Source organism: Uloborus diversus, unplaced genomic scaffold (assembly GCF_026930045.1).
Source record: "Uloborus diversus isolate 005 unplaced genomic scaffold, Udiv.v.3.1 scaffold_189, whole genome shotgun sequence".
Classification (NCBI taxonomy): domain Eukaryota; kingdom Metazoa; phylum Arthropoda; class Arachnida; order Araneae; family Uloboridae; genus Uloborus; species Uloborus diversus.
Window position 1 is genome coordinate 29,319 of NW_026558339.1, and position 14,659 is coordinate 43,977.

Consider the following 14,659-nt stretch of genomic DNA (forward strand, 5'->3'; position numbering starts at 1 on the left):
AAATTACTTGTAAATTCAAACGTTTTAAATTGGATTCTATTCACCAAATTCCAAGCTACGCTTACTCTTTTGAACACTAGGTGGCAGGGCTGCACGGGGTCACTCAAGACTTCCGGCGGAAGTCTTATTTGTATTGCTTCTTACGACGAATTGCTCTGTTTACGTATCTGTAATTTGATTGAATTTTTTAAACTAATCATGAATTTCAAAGGCGCAAAATTTTCGTAAAAAGAGGGGATGTTGTTCTGCTTTCGGGTACAGCATGAGGACAGGAGCAAATAAGATGTCAGAAATAAAGATGTTCAAATTTCTAAAGGTCCTGATCGGCGAATCAAAGCCAATGCTTTAAAGTGAAAGGATTGAATCTTAATGAATATTATGTAGTAAACAAACTTTGTGCGAGGTATTTACGAGCTGGAAACATTCACCTTAATTTCATCAGCTTTGTATTTTTACTGTAATGTGTGAAGATCTATATTGATCTATATTAAATTGATTATTAGAAAAACTCAACCTGAACAATTTTTTATTTGCTTCCTGCAAAGCTGAAAGTTTCCAGTGTTTTGACGGGTTTCAAGCAGTTTGATTTGTGTGATTAAAATAAAGAACCACTATTCATTACCTCATGAGAAAAAAACTTCCCATAGCTCGAACTATCAATAACTCGAACCATTTAGCCCGTCTCTTGGGACTTCGAGTTATTGACGGTACTTTAATATTAGGCGCTCTAATTGTAAACAAATTTAGATATTCGACAATCGATAAACAAACACATTAATTAAAGTTATAGTATAGTATCATAGTATAGCTATTGGTATTAAATTCAAAGCAATTTTAACGCAGGAGAAAGCACTCGGAGATTAAATTTAAATTTTGTTATCTTTCAATTTTTTTTTATGCCTATCAACTTGCTACAGAAGCAAGTTGATTAAACAAAAAAAAAAAAAAAAAAAAGTGATGAACAAATATGTAATAAAATATATTGAATATCAAACCTGAAAATTAGGTAGCAACTGTAATAAGTGTGTGTGAACTGAAAAGCTACAACAGGAGAATTGATTGAATATGACACCAAAACTCCCTGTCATAGCCATTCTGTGTGAACACAGTGCAAAAAAGCTTCCATCTTTGAAAAAATAGCTTCAATTTAAGAATAGGAATTATAATTCACAACGTACTTGCAATCCAGTAGATTTGTGATTCTTGAAAGCAGACTTTGTATCAACTTTATTTCTGTTTAGGAGGTATTCATAAATGCTTATCATTGAAATCGCGGTAATGATCGACAAACGAAGACTCGTTTTTTTTTTTTTTCTTATTTCTGTATTTAAAGGATCAGGAAAATCAGATCCGTTGATCGACAATTTTTGAGAATAGCAAAGCCTATTATACTCATTTCATGCATTAAAATACGCAAAAGACATGATTCTACCTAGAACTGAAAGAAAACAAAATTGCCTGAACACTGTAAACATCAATCGTTAGCAATAGATTCGCCATCCATCTACTAAAGGATCGGTAAGGTCACAGCCATTGAAAGATAATTTTTAACAATAACTAAGTTTGTCTTTCTTATCTAATGCATTGAAATACGCAGAAGACATTATTCTGCTTTTTAAAGAAGCACAACAAAATCGCTTTCGCTATGAACACCTATCTCTAGCAATGGAGATTGGCGCTTAACCGGAAATAAGATTCGCTACTTCCGGTCTACATCAGTGGTTTGTTTGTTTATTTAGGATATTTGGTGAATATAATCGTTGTATGCATCACTTAAGCAGATTTGTATTACAATTTAGTTGTAGTTTTTGTAACAGTGAATTATATTTCAATAAATAACAATTTTATTAATAGTAAAAATATTGCTAGCTTTATTAACATAGCACTAAACTTCTTATTATAGTAATTAAATATTTCCGTGTCCTTCCCCCTTATTTCAAGTGCACATATGACTGATAAAAATGCAGAATGTGAGTGAAACTCCCAAAAAAATTGCGTACTTCATTTCCAAGTGTTTGATTTTTTTTCACCGATAATAAAAATTGATTTTGTTTTAACTAATCAAAGTGCTATACTTATTCTTAAACAACAATTCAAATGTTTTTTTCAAGTTTTGAAAAATTACTAGCTTTGTTTATGGTTTTTAATTTCTAGTTTTATTCTTAGTTTTGTAATCAATTTTTAATAGTTATCAGAAAATGCGAACCTATGCTTTAAGTTGTTTCCGATTTCTAGGGTTCGGATTATCGGATTCTACGTATACATACATAAGGACGTCACGAGAAAACTCGTTGTCATTAACTCATGGATCTTCAAAATGGGTATTTCGGGTGCCTGTACTTTCCTAGGCATATCTACTTGAGGTCGGGTCGAAAAAAAAAAAAAAAAAAACTCAACCCCCATTAGGGGATGAGCAAAATGGAAATTTAGGACAATATTTGAGTGATTTTTTTTTCCGAATATATTTTTTACTTCCTTTTTTGTAAAAGGAAGCAAAAATTGAGTGATTGAAAATGCAGTGAAGTTAAATGAAAGTGCAAACAGCAATCAAGTCCGCTTTGGAAAAGATGAAGTTGAATCTGGTTTGAAACTGTGGTTCACGAAAAAGGATGCGTGAGATAACGGTTCATTAACGTGGCACATACCAGAACAGTTTTAAAGATGGGTTAACAAAACCTTTGTAACTTCGGACGGATAGTTTAATCGATGAAAAAAAAAGAGTTTAATGTTTGATTTGAATTTTGACATCTGGAATTCAAATTGTTTTTCGAAATCATGTGTGTGTTTGTGGCTGTGTGCAGGCATGAGTGTGTGTGTGGGTGTAGGATATGGAAACAACCTGGAGACTTTTCTCTGGAGGAGCAGCATCGGGAGGCGCCGGTAGACGGTGATGCTGCAAAGGGACGCGGGGGGGGGGGGGAATCATAGGAATTCAAAACAGTCAAACGAGAGCAATAAACAATGTGTTTAGTAGAAAGGAATTTTTGAGCAAATTAGTTATTTATGATTTCAAACTGCGTTTAGTTGACTCATTTGCACTTGAAAAGTTAAATGCTCCTTAATGGAAAAAAAAATCACTATTTTTTTACGTCTTGGATTCGTTTCGGTTATTTTTATCAAACCGAGTTTGCCCCTAAGTTATCACATTGAGAGGCGGAAATTGTATTTGTTTAAGTTCATTATGCTATTACTTTTTTAGGGTTCCTTTTTATAATAAAAAAAATGAAATTAAAATTTTCAACTCAAAAGTGGGGTCCAATGAAAAATGCTGCTATACAGTTTGATTTAGAAACAAAAAGTCAACTGACGCTTACCCAGGACCTAAACTTTAACACATTTTATCAAAATTTGAAGCTGTCAGTTTACCTCCTGTGCTTATCCCTGTTTCATATTCGCGCGCAAAATTATAACAGCAATCTAACTTTGAGTCGATTGAAAAGGAAGATGAGACAACTGAACTAAAAAGAAAAGGGTTTTAGCACTTCGCGAAACATACAAAGAAAAACGTAATTATGGACGAATATTAATTGAAGTGAGGCAATTTTTTTTCTAAAAGAAAACGGGAATTTTATTTTGCACACTCCAGATTTGGGAAACATTTTCAGGATAATACTGGAAAAGGATTTTTTGAAATTATATCTTGAGAATAAGCAGAGTATTAAACAAGAATGAGACTTGAATTCTAAAGTAATATTTTTTTGAGAAAGATATTATCCGCGAAAGCGAACTAATAAATTTAAACAATGAAAAGACAGTGGTACCAAAAAATTTAATATTAAGGAACCCCCAAAAATTCAAATTTATTTTAAATCTGATACAAAAATATTTCTAGTCCTGAAAAAAACGAATAACTGAAGGAGTTTTATTAAGGTATTCGAAAAGGGAAGAAAAAAGGGAAACAATCAACTGTGCAGAAATTAATTGGTGTACAATGAAAAATTTTGACAAACCCTTATTGAAATTTTGAAAAGGAAAATTTTTATTCAATTTTTTTGTTTTTGGAACATGGAGTGTGCAAGAAAAATTTTGAAATGATGCTTTAAATTATATCTTTAACGAAACAAAAAGACTTAGTAAAAAATAAAGGTTCACGCGCTCGCGATACGAATATCTTCTCAACTGAAAAGAAAAAATAGTAAGTATGGACGAGTATTAATTGAAGGAAGCCATTTTTTTTTTGAAAGAAAACGGGAATTTTATCTTGCACACTCCAGATATTAGAAACATTTTCAGGAATAAACGTTAAAAGGATTTTTCGAAATTAAAGCTTGAGATTAAGCAGAATATTAAACGTAAATAAAGCTTGAATTCAAAGGTAATATTTTTTTGGGAAAGATATTCGACGCGATCGCGAAATAATAAATTTAAACAATGAAAAACCAGTGGTACCAGAGAATTAATATTAAGAAAACCCCCAGAAATTCAAATTCATTTTATATCTGATACAAAAATATTTCTGGTCCTGAAAAAAACGAATAACTGAAGGTGTTTTATTAAGGTATTCGAAAAGGGAAGAAAAAAATGAAACAATCAACTGTGCAGAAATTAATTGGTGTACAATGAAAAATTTTGATAAACCCTTATTGAAATTTTGAAAAGGAAAATTTTTATTCAATTTTTTTGTTTTTGGAACATGGAGTGTGCAAGAAAAATTTTGAAATGATGCTTTAAATTATATCTTTAACGAAACAAAAAGACTTAGTAAAAAATAAACGTTCACGCGCTCGCGATACGAATATCTTCTCAACTGAAAAGAAAAAATAGTAAGTATGGACGAGTATTAATTGAAGGAAGCCATTTTGTTTTTGAAAGAAAACGGGAATTTTATCTTGCACACTCCAGATATTAGAAACATTTTCAGGAATAAACGTTAAAAGGATTTTTCGAAATTAAAGCTTGAGATTAAGCAGAATATTAAACGTAAATAAAGCTTGAATTCAAAAGTAATATTTTTTTGAGAAAGATATTCGACGTGATCGCGAAATAATAAATTTAAACAATGAAAAACCAGTGGTACCAGAGAATTAATATTAAGAAAACCCAAAGAAATTCAAATTCATTTTATATCTGATACAAAAATATTTCTAGTCCTGAAAAAAACGAATAACTGAAGGTGTTTTATTAAGGTATTTGAAAAGGGAAGAAAAAAATGAAACAATCAACTGCGCAGAAATTAATTGGTGTACAATGAAAAATTTTGACAAACCCTTATTGAAATTTCGAAAAGGAAAATTTTTATTCAATTTTTTTGTTTTTGGAACATGGAGTGTGCAAGAAAAATTTTGAAATGATGCTTTAAATTATATCTTTAACGAAACAAAAAGACTTAGTAAAAAATAAAGGTTCACGCGCTCGCGATACGAATATCTTCTCAACTGAAAAGAAGAAATAGTAAGTATGGACGAGTATTAATTGAAGTAAGCCTTTTTTTTTTGAAAGAAAACGGGAATTTTATCTTGCACACTCCAGATATTAGAAACATTTTCAGGAATAAACTTTAAAAGGATTTTTCGAAATTAAAGCTTGAGATTAAGCAGAATATTAAACGTAAATAAAGCTTGAATTCAAAAGTAATATTTTTTTGAGAAAGATATTCGACGCGATCGCGAAATAATAAATTTAAACAATGAAAAACCAGTGGTACCAGAGAATTAATATTAAGAAAACCCCCAGAAATTCAAATTCATTTTATATCTGATACAAAAATATTTCTAGTCCTGAAAAAAACGAATAACTGAAGGTGTTTTATTAAGGTATTTGAAAAGGGAAGAAAAAAATGAAACAATCAACTGTGCAGAAATTAATTGGTGTACAATGAAAAATTTTGACAAACCCTTATTGAAATTTCGAAAAGGAAAATTTTTATTCAATTTTTTTGTTTTTGGAACATGGAGTGTGCAAGAAAAATTTTTAAATGATGCTTTAAATTATATCTTTAACGAAACAAAAAGACTTAGTAAAAAATAAAGGTGCACGCGCTCGCGATACGAATATCTTCTCAACTGAAAAGAAAAAATAGTAAGTATGGACGAGTATTAATTGAAGTAAGCCTTTTTTTTTTGAAAGAAAACGGGAATTTTATCTTGCACACTCCAGATATTAGAAACATTTTCAGGAATAAACTTTAAAAGGATTTTTCGAAATTAAAGCTTGAGATTAAGCAGAATATTCAACGTAAATAAAGCTTGAATTCAAAAGTAATATTTTTTTGAGAAAGATATTCGACGCGATCGCGAAATAATAAATTTAAACAATGAAAAACCAGTGGTACCAGAGAATTAATATTAAGAAACCCCCCAGAAATTCAAATTCATTTTATATCTGATACAAAAATATTTCTGGTCCTGAAAAAAACGAATAACTGAAGGTGTTTTATTAAGGTATTCGAAAAGGGAAGAAAAAAGGGAAACAATCAACTGTGCAGAAATTAATTGGTGTACAATGAAAAATTTTGACAAACCCTTATTGAAATTTTGAAAAGGAAAATTTTTATTCAATTTTTTGGTTTTTGGAACATGGAGTGTGCAAGAAATATTTTGAAATGATGCTTTAAATTATATCTTTAACGAAACAAAAAGACTTAGTAAAAAATAAAGGTTCACGCGCTCGCGATACGAATATCTTCTCAACTGAAAAGAAAAAATAGTAAGTATGGACGAGTATTAATTGAAGTAAGCCTTTTTTTTTTGAAAGAAAACGGGAATTTTATCTTGCACACTCCAGATATTAGAAACATTTTCAGGAATAAACTTTAAAAGGATTTTTCGAAATTAAAGCTTGAGATTAAGCAGAATATTCAACGTAAATAAAGCTTGAATTCAAAAGTAATATTTTTTTGAGAAAGATATTCGACGCGATCGCGAAATAATAAATTTAAACAATGAAAAACCAGTGGTACCAGAGAATTAATATTAAGAAAACCCCCAGAAATTCAAATTCATTTTATATCTGATACAAAAATATTTCTGGTCCTGAAAAAAACGAATAACTGAAGGTGTTTTATTAAGGTATTCGAAAAGGGAAGAAAAAAATGAAACAATCAACTGTGCAGAAATTAATTGGTGTACAATGAAAAATTTTGACAAACCCTTATTGAAATTTTGAAAAGGAAAATTTTTATTCAATTTTTTTGTTTTTGGAACATGGAGTGTGCAAGAAAAATTTTGAAATGATGCTTTAAATTATATCTTTAACGAAACAAAAAGACTTAGTAAAAAATAAAGGTTCACGCGCTCGCGATACGAATATCTTCTCATTTGAAAAGAAAAAATAGTAAGTATGGACGAGTATTAATTGAAGGAAGCCATTTTTTTTTTTTTTTTTTTTTGAAAGAAAACGGGAATTTTATCTTGCACACTCCAGATATTAGAAACATTTTCAGGAATAAACTTTAAAAGGATTTTTCGAAATTAAAGCTTGAGATTAAGCAGAATATTCAACGTAAATAAAGCTTGAATTCAAAAGTAATATTTTTTTGAGAAAGATATTCGACGCGATCGCGAAATAATAAATTTAAACAATGAAAAACCAGTGGTACCAGAGAATTAATATTAAGAAACCCCCCAGAAATTCAAATTCATTTTATATCTGATACAAAAATATTTCTGGTCCTGAAAAAAACGAATAACTGAAGGTGTTTTATTAAGGTATTCGAAAAGGGAAGAAAAAAGGGAAACAATCAACTGTGCAGAAATTAATTGGTGTACAATGAAAAATTTTGACAAACCCTTATTGAAATTTTGAAAAGGAAAATTTTTATTCAATTTTTTTGTTTTTGGAACATGGAGTGTGCAAGAAATATTTTGAAATGATGCTTTAAATTATATCTTTAACGAAACAAAAAGACTTAGTAAAAAATAAAGGTTCACGCGCTCGCGATACGAATATCTTCTCAACTGAAAAGAAAAAATAGTAAGTATGGACGAGTATTAATTGAAGGAAGCCATTTTTTTTTTTTTTTTGAAAGAAAACGGGAATTTTATCTTGCACACTCCAGATATTAGAAACATTTTCAGGAATAAACTTTAAAAGGATTTTTCGAAATTAAAGCTTGAGATTAAGCAGAATATTAAACGTAAATAAAGCTTGAATTCAAAAGTAATATTTTTTTGAGAAAGATATTCGACGCGATCGCGAAATAATAAATTTAAACAATGAAAAACCAGTGGTACCAGAGAATTAATATTAAGAAAACCCTCAGAAATTCAAATTCATTTTATATCTGATACAAAAATATTTCTGGTCCTGAAAAAAACGAATAACTGAAGGTGTTTTATTAAGGTATTCGAAAAGGGAAGAAAAAAATGAAACAATCAACTGTGCAGAAATGAATTGGTGTACAATGAAAAATTTTGACAAACCCTTATTGAAATTTTGAAAGGAAAATTTTTATTCAATTTTTTTGTTTTTGGAACATGGAGTGTGCAAGAAAAATTTTGAAATGATGCTTTAAATTATATCTTTAACGAAACAAAAAGACTTAGTAAAAAATAAAGGTTCACGCGCTCGCGATACGAATATCTTCTCAACTGAAAAGAAAAAATAGTAAGTATGGACGAGTATTAATTGAAGGAAGCCATTTTTTTTTAAAGAAAACGGGAATTTTATCTTGCACACTCCAGATATTAGAAACATTTTCAGGAATAAACGTTAAAAGAATTTTTCGAAATTAAAGCTTGAGATTAAGCAGAATATTAAACGTAAATAAAGCTTGAATTCAAAAGTAATATTTTTTTGAGAAAGATATTCGACGCGATCGCGAAATAATAAATTTAAACAATGAAAAACCAGTGGTACCAGAGAATTAATATTAAGAAACCCCCCAGAAATTCAAATTCATTTTATATCTGATACAAAAATATTTCTGGTCCTGAAAAAAACGAACAACTGAAGGTGTTTTATTAAGGTATTCGAAAAGGGAAGAAAAAAGGGAAACAATCAACTGTGCAGAAATTAATTGGTGTACAATGAAAAATTTTCACAAACCCTTATTGAAATTTTGAAAAGGAAAATTTTTATTCAATTTTTTTGTTTTTGGAACATGGAGTGTGCAAGAAAAATTTTGAAATGATGATTTAAATTATGGCTTTAACGAAACAAAAAGACTTATTAAAAAATAAAGGTTCACGCGCTCGCGAAAGGAATATCTTCTCAATTGAAAAGAAAAAATAGTTAGTATGAACGGATATTAATTGTATTTTGCCAGATTGTTTTTTTTTTTTGGAAGAAAACGGGAATTTTATCTTTCACACTCCAGATACGGGAAATATTTTCAGGAATATACTTTAACGAAGTTTTTTTTTTCCTCGCACTTGCGAACTTATAAGATTTAACCATACGAAGATATTGATACTATAGAAACAAAATTAAAGATTGGACAGTCGATTTCGTTCTAAAAAAAATATTTTCCCCTCTTGCAAAACCTGGACGTGAATTGTAACTTGTTCATCTGAATTTATTATTGACTTTTGAGAACACATAACTGCTGCGTGTTATTTTTACCAAAGCATAGTGTTCTTAACCTGGTAAAAATCATTTCATAAAACACATTGTACTTTTGACTAAAATAATAAAAATGCCTCGAGGGCCATTTTGCTATTCAAACCTTTTTTTTAAACCTACTTATTAAAGTTAATCTAATTATTCGTATTTGTGTTCCTGCTGTCTAAATATTTTTAACGATTTGGGTTAAAGAAAAGTTTTTCGACATGACTTTCAAAAATTGGAAGATATTTTCAAATTGAACATTTTAGAAACCTTCAAGTATTTTTAATGTTGCTTATAAGAAACTTGCTAGTTTAGCATACAGTTAAAAATAGAAGCTGAACATCCGAGGATTCTTGCTAGTGCGAAAAGTTATAATCTGAACTCAGCATATCTGATTCATTGCTATTGAGGTGATTGAAGAGACATCCTTGATGGCCTGTAGGTTCAGTTGCGAGCTAAGGGCTGCCACTTAAATAGCCCGTCTGTTGACTAGAAAGACCTCTTTTTAATTTCTTTTGTAAATTTTTTCTACAAAAGGTGAGAAATAGTTTTTCCCTTTCTACAAACTAATTTCAGAATTCAATCAAATTACTATAGTTTCTAGAACACGTTTTTATTGTATAAACTGGTTTTTTTTCATAAAAATATTTTTTCCGTACGTACTTAAAATACGTAGAAGGTGTAAATAAGTTTTGATGCTAAGTTGACCTGCTTTTCTTTAGCAGTAGCACTAGAACGTAAGATTAATCGACTAGAAAATATGATCTAAGGTCCAAAAAGAATATGTATAGCATTTAAAGTAGGTAATAATGTACTTTTCTTAATCTCAAACGTACATTTATCTGCGACCTTTATTGCATAATGGTAGAAACGATTGTTATTGGTAAGGAATAACATTTAACAGTTTTTGTGTTTGCGAAAGTATACAGTCGAAATTAGACCCCTTTTTTCCTTTTTTTAAATTTCGAGACACCCCTAAAATTTCTTTAAAGCTGAAAACATGTTTGTCGATTTAAAATGAAAGTATTTTATTTTTCTTAGATGAGATAAAACGTGGCCCCATAATATACGAATCAGCTGAATGCAACTCTTTTTGCTTTTAAAAACTTTAAATTGATTTACTGGTTAAAAATACGATTATTTGGCTCGAGAAACCATGTATTTAGAAATCAAATCAAATGCAACTATCCTTGAATTTTTAAGAGGTTTTGAGAACATCAAAACTTTTTAATACTAAAAGGGAATTATCCTTTTTGACACTTACGGTAATAAATAAGAGTTGGTTTTATATTTCCGTTCTGTTTTCTTAAAGCAAAGGTTTAATGTTTTATTTATATATGTATTTTATTTGTAAATTTCTAAAAAATAAACGAATACTGCAGTAAACCAAAAAAAAAAAAAATTACATAAAAATATCATTTAACTGCTCATTTATGTTTCTTAAATAGACATAATTCATTTGAGTCAATTAGTGAATGCGCCTTATTTAAATTGCGTAAACATCAAGTTATGCTTTTCGCATTTTTTAAGATTAAGTTTAAGTTAAACTAAGACATACACCAAATAGCCAAGGAAAAAATAGTAATTGAAAATCGTAATTTTCTTGCGTTCGAGATATTAAATTTTTCAACATTTTTTGTCGTATGGATTCATAATCATAGAAATATGAATAATTTCTAATTACAATGTTCATCAAACTGTTTTTTGCTTAAATATTACTTTAACTTTTGTCTTGTACTGAATGCCAATAAAAAAAAAAAGGATTTAGACCTGCTTTTATTTTCTGGGGAAAAATATTTAGACAAAAATAACAGTTTAATCAGGATTAGAATATAATTATACAGCGCATACATTTGAATAATGTAATGCACTATTTTAAAACAGAGAAACAGTCTGAGAACAAACAAAATTTTTGATCAAACTGAGTAAAAAATCTTATTGACAAACTCTCCTAAATATATATTTAATAAATATGAAAACATATTATAAAATGCTCACCGTATGGATTCTTCACAATATCAATGCTGGAAATAGTCAACTTACAAATTTAAGAGATTCATGAGCTAAGGCAAAACAGAAATAAATTTGAAAACAGACATACATAAATTAGTATACAAACTTAGTTGGCAAATAAATTGCGAGGAAAGGACGATCATTTCATCCATCCCCAGGTACCACACTTTTTTCAGACACATAAAACATAAAATTAAAATTGCATTCCACGCTCTTAAGTCAGTAAGTTGGATTGAAAAACCATCAAAAATACAGTTACATTCCTGTGAGCAATGAATACTGTTTTTTTTTTTTTGGCATCGTAGTGGCTAAAAATTATTTCAGACAGGACGGTTTTTCCACCTTTGGTAAAAACCCTTTTTGTGGGAGGAGCCTTCTGTATTTTACTAAAGTACCAACTTTTCCTGTGTAGAAGAACCACTCACATTCTCTTTATTCGGTTATTGGGTGAAGTAGGAAAAATCAACTTTGCCTAAGTTTTTGAACATTATCCTCATTTTCCGTGACTTTTTTGGACTCTGAGGAAAAAAAAACTCACCATTCATTCGGGTGTGAGCGAAATGGAAATTAAGGCCGATTTTTGAGTGAAAATTTTTTCGCGAATACAATACTTCTTTTTTCGCAAAAGGAAGTAAAAAGATGAAATTTTAGAAAAAGGTCAGAAAGGGTTTATGCTGGAATACGGAGACATAGTTCCTGCAAGCTTAACAGATCAAGAAAAAAGAAAAACCATTATTTATCCCATTATGCAGTTTTAAAGCCTGATTGTGTAACGCAGCTAAGGTCAGTTTTCGATGTTTCAAGTAAAACTTCGACATGGGTCTTAGTAAACTCTGTTTTAGGTGTTGGCCCGATTGTTCAGTGGGAATTATTTTTAAGAATTGTTGAATTTTCTCATACATGAGTTTGTTTTTACTGCAGACATTGCTGAAATGTAGAGAGAGGTGTTGGTGTCTGAGGAAGATCAAAACTATCAGTTCATACTATGAAGAAACAATTATAGTCTCAAATGCAGGAATTTAAACTGCGTTTCGTAACATACGGAACTGCATCCGCCCTATTTTTGGCAATCAAAGTACTGCAACAAATAGGAATGAACAGCGGAACAGAGAATCCACTTTTTTGAAAGTTTTTTCAAATGACTTTTACGTGGATGATTTGTAGTCGGGAGTAAATACTATACGTGAAGGTATTAGAATTTGTTCTGAGTTGTCTAAAATACTAGGTTCACTTCGTTTTCATCTCAGAAAATGGAGATCAAATGCGGAAGACATTTTGAATCACATTGAATCAGATTCGAGAAATTTAACGGAGGTTCGAATTCTTCCCAGGAGGAATCAATTTTCAGGACTTTATGGGAACTCTTATTTAGATTGCTTCACGTTGAAAATTGCTTTTCATGAAGAACATTCAGTAAGAAAGACACATTGTCTCAGAATCTGATAAAAGAATTGATCCATTAGGATTTCTACCTCCTTGTCTGTAATAATTAAAGTATTTCATTAAAAATTGCGGTTTCATAATTTAAATTGGAATACTGCATTGCGAAATGAGTTATGAAATAATTACAGAAATTTCAGGGAACTTATCTCTGTTAATTTAATGAAGATTCTAGGGCAATTAAGTACGCATAAATTAATTCAAATTCGTGGTTTTTCCAGTGCGTTGGAATTAGCGTATGTTGCTGCGGTGCAAACAGCAGATGGTATAAGAAAACAGAGTTTGATGGCAGCAAAAAGAAAAGTTTCCCCAATTAAGCAAATTTTAATTCCACATTTAATTAATGCTGCAAGATTATAGCGTCTTGTTCAGACTGCTAAAGTTACGTTGAAAGATTTTGAAATAGAAATTTTCGCTTGGACTGAATCTACCGTCGTTCTAGCACAGTTAGCAAACCATCCCCGTAAATGGAAACGGTCAACTTCTAACAACTAGTGTCGAAAAGAATTCGGGTACATTAAAAATTGTTTTGTTTGTTCAAAGTTAATCATTTTCTAAGGAACTGAACTTATTAAGAAATACCAAATCTGTTTTAGCTAAAGGCCTTCTTCAGCCATTTTAAATCCTTCCATTGATAAAAATAATGCATTACGGGTTATTAAAACCTAATTTTGATTTGATTAACTTGATAGATAGTAAAAATGAGTGTACTGTGGTGGTGAATGGTCGAAATTTTCTGATGGAGCGATTCAGAAAACATTGTGCTGGGATTCTCTTTACATCAACTTTATTAAAGGGTTCTTTCAGTACCCAGCAACAATATTCGTTATTAGAATAGGAAGCTCTGTCGCCTGCTTGCTTCGCTCGCCAACCTTTGTCCACCATCTGCAGTGGCTTAATGCCGCCAGCTGCGGCTGGCACTTGATGATTTTAATGCTTTTACACCTGGATGTCCTAAGCCTCCCAACACATGAGCCACAGAAATAATATATATGCTACCGAATAATGAGGCATATAATCACAAACGTAACGAAATATATAATTTTATGAATCACAAGTATCACTTTTAAGATGATGACTGTCATATTTCACACGAAAATTCAGGACAAATCAGTAAGTCGAATTTCATGAAAAAAAATCAAGACATTTTCAAAATAAAAAAGAAAGCTCTAAAAGTCAGGACAATCGTAATAAAATCAGGACAGCTGGGTTTCCTACTAACTCCTAGGTATTAGTAAGGTAGGACATTCAAACGTATGTCTCAGATTATTTCTGCGCAATTGTGGCAAGTGAATTGAAATGAAGATATCCGTAAATACCCCGCCAATTTTATAGTTCCTCAGTCGTGGATGCTTCTTAGCATTTGACGTGTTAATCTTCAAGATTTCCTTTAAGGTATGTAGTTTCCTTATGACTCTGAGTGGCTCCGAGAAAAATGCAAGTTGAAAGCGAAGAAAAAAATTTTAAAAGTTGGGTTTAAAAATGATCAGGAGTTTAACTGTGCTAAGAAAACGAGGTCTTTTGAATGATGCTGGTGCCAAGGACGGGTATAGCGTCTGGTGCTGGAAGAATCATCAGCTCATGAGAACCCAAATAGGAAGGGGGGGGGGGGTTCATAAAAGCGATATTTGGAAATTAAGACGGGTTTTCTTGAAATAGTTTGACATGAAAGTCCAAATAGAGCTTTGGCTATGTTTGGTCGCGTTAAGGAGGGGGAGTC